Here is a 6,780-nt window from a genome sequence, read left to right as displayed (position 1 = left end):
CTCAGAATACCCAGTACTCACTCAACCGTATATACATGATACTCCTCGGAAATACATCGAGAGCTCATGACCCATGGGGGACTCGCTAGGTCCATATACCGACACGGACGATCTCCACATGTCTGTGCGGACGATCTCAACGCACTATCATAACATCAAACAATTTCCGCACAGACGGTTTCCATGTGCCCAAATTACAATCTTAACATCTCACCATCCCCAGCACGGACGATCTCCACGTGCCCAACTTATACTCAATCTCATGTAAATGCATGTATACAATATCATTTCAATATAAGGGGATAATGATGCATCTCACTCAATCAATTTCAACATAATGCATAACAACCTCAATTATCACAACTATACGGGTGTAATAAAGAAAACACAATCACACAAAAATTTCAGGTCAATAATATATCAGACAATGCCCATATGCTTTGGAAATTCTCAAATTACAATCCGCATTATATAGTAGAAAATTTTCCATTTTATAACACCGGTACACGTACCAATGCCCGTCACACCATTGATACGAGACCCCAATCTTCAGCCCTTACCCCTTTGTCTATTTTCATTTTTTTTAAAATCTTTAATTAAGAAAACATCCTTCAACAAGTCTAAAAAGCCTTAACATACCTCAAGTGCCGAATTCGTGTCACGAATCTTTAAGATAGTTCCTTCCCTTTTTGCAAAGTTCCGTAATGTTCACGATCTACCAATGATGCAATATTCATAAGTAAGCGAGTTTGTGGACATTCAAATTATTATAGGTATATCATAGACCCTAAACTCACTCATATCTCTAATCAAACGTCAAATCTTGATATAATTTATATGCCAATTTGTTAAATTTCAAGCCAAGAATTTAACCTTAATTTCTTAAATACACTAAAATTCAATGTTAGATCATATAATATATATCCAATAATTAATTACCTATCTCAATATATCAAACTAGTAAATTAATTTTGTAAATGAATAAAATAAGATTAATTCCACCCATTAACGATGCACAACGTCGCAAGCCTGCAACGTTTTCCTCCTAATTTTCATTCTGTAACAAGTGACAATTATTCCAACTTGTTTTTCAAATGCCAATCATTGGCGATCATTGCCCAATGATTGGCTCAATACTTTTCCCCATCATTCTTATGCAAAAATTAATTATACGGGAGGGAAATTTGCAGATCAAATTTCCAGATTTCACACTACGTCTAGCGATTAGGATTTTATTAGACTATCACCTAATAACCACACTAACGTCCCTAGAAATCCCAAACCGTGATAATAAATAAATTCTCAACTCACTATACACTACATCTTACCCATGAAAACCAAAAAAAACACCCTTAATAAACAACATTAGAATAAAATAATAACAAAAATCTAATGCCCTCTGACAACCTATTTTAATATGCAGAATTGAGAAAGAATGAAAATTGCTTGCGTTTACCTGAGCAAATTCTTATTGTTTTTCCTCTCGTTCGTCGCTTACGGTAAGTTTCTGCCTCCACCCCATTTATTTTCTGAACAAGAGTATGTTAACCGTGAAACCCCACTAATCTATTATCTATATTACTTATTTAATAAAAGTTTCATCAACTAAGTACTTGTAGTTATCAATAGTTAAAATACCCCCTTTAAATTTTTCAGAAAGAGTCAAAATAGTCCTAATTCTCAAAACGGCTAGCGGGTCGTTACAGTAGGCTGGTCTGTGACCTCTGAGAGGTCAACAACACCGGTCTTGTCTGGGGTCTAAATGACGGTCATGAAAAAGTTTGTATCATATCACTAGGTTGAATTCCGAGGAATATAAGTTCAGATCAGCCACATTTAGTAGTTTCAAAGTCATGATAGTGAAGTGCACCACTATCCTGGATTAGAGACTACATGATGCGTAGGAAAAAATTCCCTTCTTCTGATCTTATCGTGCTTTTCCTAATGTCTGAGTTCTTGGTGTTACGAGCGTGTCTAACATCATTCCTTCTTGTTTTTCAGAGAATGAACTCCAGCAGAGCTAATGGTCAGAGGAAGTGAGGAGCAGTTGCTAGGGGTAATCAGAATCCACCCCAGGTTCCAGCTTAAAGAGTGGCCATGCCAGTTAACCTAGCTTGGTTTACTGATGCTGAGGTGAGGGCATCTCTGGCTTAGATGGCACAGGCCTTTACGATGCAGGCTCAGTCTATGACTGCCAAAGTCAACAGGTAGGATATTCAAAGAGAGAATCCACTGGTTCGCAATATGGCTGATAGGCTGCGAGACTTAACGAGGATGAACCCTCCTATTTTCACAGGTTCTAAGACATCAAAGGATCCTTAGGAGTTTGTGGATGAAGTACATAAGATTCTTGTGGATATGGGGGGCACAGATACTGAGAAGGCTGAGCTGGTTTCCTATCAGCTCAAGGATGTTACACAGACTTGGTGCAAGATATGGCAACATAGCCGTGTTTTGGGTGGAGTGTCAGTCACCTGGTAGCTGTTCAACACAGCATTTTTGGAGAGTCTCTTCCCCAGAGAGATGAGGAAGCCAAAGTTGAGTAGTTCATCACCCTTTAACAAGGCTCAATGATGGTCAGGGAGTATTCCCTGAAATTTGTTAAGCTATCAATGTATGTTACTTTCCTTAGTATATAATTGCAAGAACTAGGAGAGTACTGAGCTGTGTTGAAATTATCCAGGTATGATAATTCCCTGGTTTCGAACAGCAGGGATGAGATGAGCAGGTTCCTCACAGGAATCAATAGAGACCTGGAGGAGGAGTGTCGTATGCGATGCTCCAGGATAATATGGACCTTTCAACGTTGATGGTGCATGTCTAACAGGTAGAGGAAAGCCGCAAAAAGAGAGGTGTTAATGATTTTAGGAGGCCTAGGCCTCAAGATAAGGCATGTCCTAGCCATGGAGGCCACAGAAACAAGTTTGGCGTCCGTGAGCATCCCAGATTCAAGAAGGGGCAGCAAACTTTTGGCAATTCTAACTCTCGGAGGATTACATCACCTAGAGGAGGCAGGCCTGATCCCAAGAAGGCCAATGGAGGTGAGATGTAGCGTCCTAAGAAGAACTGCGCTAAGTGTGGCCGATCTTACAGTGGACAGTGAAGACATGGCACTAATGCCTTCTTCGGTTGTGGTAAGAGTAGACACTTGGTCAGAGACTGTCCACAGAACAGAGGTCAGGCTAAAGGTTATGCTCAGCCTAGGCATAACCCATAGAGTGCAACAGCAGCGAACCTCCCAAGAGGAACATATTCTATTCCCTAAAAGGCGAGGAGCAGCAGGAGAAGTCTGTTGATGTGGTCACATGTATGCTGCAAGTACTCTCAACTTTTGTGTATGGTTTACTGTATCCAGGGTCTACGCTTTCCTTTGTGACTCCTATGCTTGCTCTTACTTCTGAAATACTACTTCAAGTTCTACAAGATCCTATAGTTTTTAGTACACCATTAGGAGAAAATGTAAGAACTGCTAGAGTATACAAGGACTCCCCAATAGTTGTAAGTTGTAAGATTATGTCTGCAAACTTGGTTGAGTTACCCATGCATGATTTTGATGTTATTCTTGCATGGACAGGTTTCACAGTTGTTATGCTTGCTTGGACTGTCGTACCAGAGTGGTGAGATTTTGGTTCCCTAATGAAGAAGAGTTATTCTGGGAGGGGTACAATTCGAGTCGTCCTACTCCCTTGATTTCAAATCTTAAGGCCAATAAAATGATGTCCAAGGGGTTACTATGTCATCTTGTGAGTGTTAATGATTTGGATCATGACATTCCTTCCATAGACTCAGTGCCTGTAGTGAATGAGTTCCTAGATGTGTTTTCCTTAATATTTGCCTGGAGTCCCTCCCCTTCGAGAGATTGACTTTGGCAATATACTTGCCGTAGAATTTGCCAGGTGAAATTTGATCAGACGGTCTGGGAAACACTAGAGGACTTGACATCTTCTACCGTTTGATTTATTCCCATTCTTGATTGTTTCCTCAGGTTTAATATAACAATAACGTTGAAGTAATGTTATTAGACTACTAATGTCAAGGATATCTTTCAATGTTATTCCTATATGAAACCTATAGAAACAATCGAGAATGGGAATAAATCTAATGGTAGAGAATGTCAAGTCCTCTGTGTTTCCCACACGTTTTGATCAAATTTCACCTCTGGAGTTCTACAGCAAGTATGTTGTCAATTCCAGAAAGTGTACTAGTTCTTACAACATCTCGGAAAGACAACCTATTTAAAAATGTCATCGTTTAAATGAATGGGAAGGTTGCTTAGTTGATCAGGAGAAGTTAAACGTAGTCTTTGTTCATCGAGAGGCATGATAATCTGTAGAAAATAAACAAGAATACCATTAGTAAGGTCCGAGTATATTCTACACGAACAACAAACAAATATTCTTCGCCTTATTCAATTAGCATGTCACAATTGTAATAGTAAAAGAAAAGGTGCTCAATTTGTAGATGTCATTTGCTTTGATTGATTTAATTTGCAAATCATGATGTGAAATTCTCTGGCTTAGGTTAAATCAAACACATATAAAGTATTTTTGTACAAAATTTTAAGAGAACTTAGAAGTTTAAATTAGTGATGATATACTTATTGTACTAGAAAATTATAGTACTAAGTGCTTACACCAAAACACTATATGAATGGCATGTGTTTATCGTAACATTATAAATCAATAGATAAAACTTGTCACTTTCTTCAACATTAAAGAAGTCATTTAGTACACGTAGGTATACCATGTGGTATAAAATATAAAACTATTTTTATCAAAAATAAAGAAATATTTTGTCTCACGTTAAAAAAGAAATAAAAATTTATGCCTCCAACTTATTTTTGTCTTTAGACCACTAATTAGATTGAGCCGACACTGAGTTTATTTATTAATTATTTTTAATAACTAATGGTAAGATTTTCAATTAAGAAAGGACATATGTTGATTACTGATTAATTTTTTCTTCTTCATATTTTGTACTTGTCATTTGCTTTCAACATTCTCTACACCACCTCAACACCAAAAAAGGTCTATTTATTACATTTCAGAATAGTTCTAGGAGGTATTAGGACATGTAAAGAAAATGTGTGTCCTTAAAATTTTGATCGTAGTTCAAACGAGTATTTATGCCTTTAAAAAATATTTAATACTTAAAAACTTGACTATGTTTTTCCATAACTTTATCTTTAAGGAATTCGTGGGTTCTAGGACTAAATAAGAATCATTCTCTTTCTTTTAGTTAGATTCCTAACATGATGTATTAAATCTATAAAAGGAAATATTGTTTAGGTTATTAAATGCCCACTCTAAACACATTTTTCTTTCTTCAATCTTAATAGTGGTTGTCTAAAATCTTATGTCATAATAGAACATAAAAGTCTGTGTCTATAACAAGCAAATAAGAGCTTAAGAATTGAGGAATTCAGGTGCACCAATAAACTTAAAAGAAATAAAGGTTTTAGCTAGATTCTAACCCTAGTTTTGTGGGTGATTTCTCTAGCACAAGGATAGCTCTACACTCATTAAGAGTGAAATTGTAACAACCTGTTTAGTCGGTTTGAGTAGTAGAATTATTTGTGATAAATACTTACTGGGTCGACGGACCACGCGACGGATCGTCATGGTCACGACGGACCGTGATGGACTCCGTCGTCCCATATTTGTGCAATATTTTCTGCTGCTCTCTTCATTACCCTCGATGGCAAGTATGACGAACCGTCATAGGCACGACGGTCCGTCGAGGGTCTTCGTTCCAAAAGACTTCAACTCTTGGAATCTGAGTACTGGGATTGACTCTCTGAATTTCACGACGGACCTGCAGCACGGACCGTCACAAGCTGCATAACCCCGACTTGTCAGACTTCTGCTAAAATTTTAAATGGGTGTTTTGGACTATTCATAATTATAATTATGAAATTAGTGGGGTAATATTAATAATTTACTTAGTTGGGGGTTAAAGGAGATAACTTTAAAATTAATAGTGGGTCACTTCTATAACTTTAAAGTATACAATTAGGGTGCTAACTAAAATGTAGAAAAGAAGGAAAATTAAAAGACACGCACAACGGTTGAAAGAAAACAATCTCATTAGAAGAGCGACGAACATATTGGAAGGGTTTGGAGGCAAGAAGAAAGGGAAAAGCGTTGGAGAAATAGTTGTTTGATTTCGATTCTTCGGCGGAGGTAGGTTATGGTTTATTTCTATGTGATAGATAAACTCTAAATAGCAATTGATATGTATTGAATGATATTGTAAAGTCTCCTATGTACTTGATTGTGTGGTTGTATGTTTTTGGTTGTGNTGAATTTCTAATCTTGAACCCTCTCTATTAAAATGACGCCTTGAATAAAGAAGGCTTGATGAAATAAATAATGAGATAATTGGATCGGAGTGTCACGTTCCGACACGGTATTATGGGATCGGAGTGTCACGTTCCGACACGATATATGGGATCGGAGTGTCACGTTCCGACATAATAACATTAAAGGAAAGGAATCTTGAATTAACTTAATATACTCAAACACAAAGAACCTATTTCCCAAATGAGTATGGTCTGGAGGCATGAGTCCTCATAGGTGTACTTGATGTTGTGATTGATGGTGTACCTATTATGGTGTTGTTGTCAATGGTTCATGTGTTTGTTTCTTTCCACCTGTTAAGCATTGTAGTTGATTTTATACTATTGTTTAATATATACTGATTTCTATTTTGAGTTGGGCGATGATACCTACTCAGTACGTATTCCTTGTACTGACCCCTACTTGTATTTTCTTCTTTGTT

This window comes from Solanum pennellii, chromosome 1, assembly GCF_001406875.1.
Source record: "Solanum pennellii chromosome 1, SPENNV200".
NCBI lineage: Eukaryota > Viridiplantae > Streptophyta > Magnoliopsida > Solanales > Solanaceae > Solanum > Solanum pennellii.
This window is presented reverse-complemented; position numbering follows the sequence as displayed.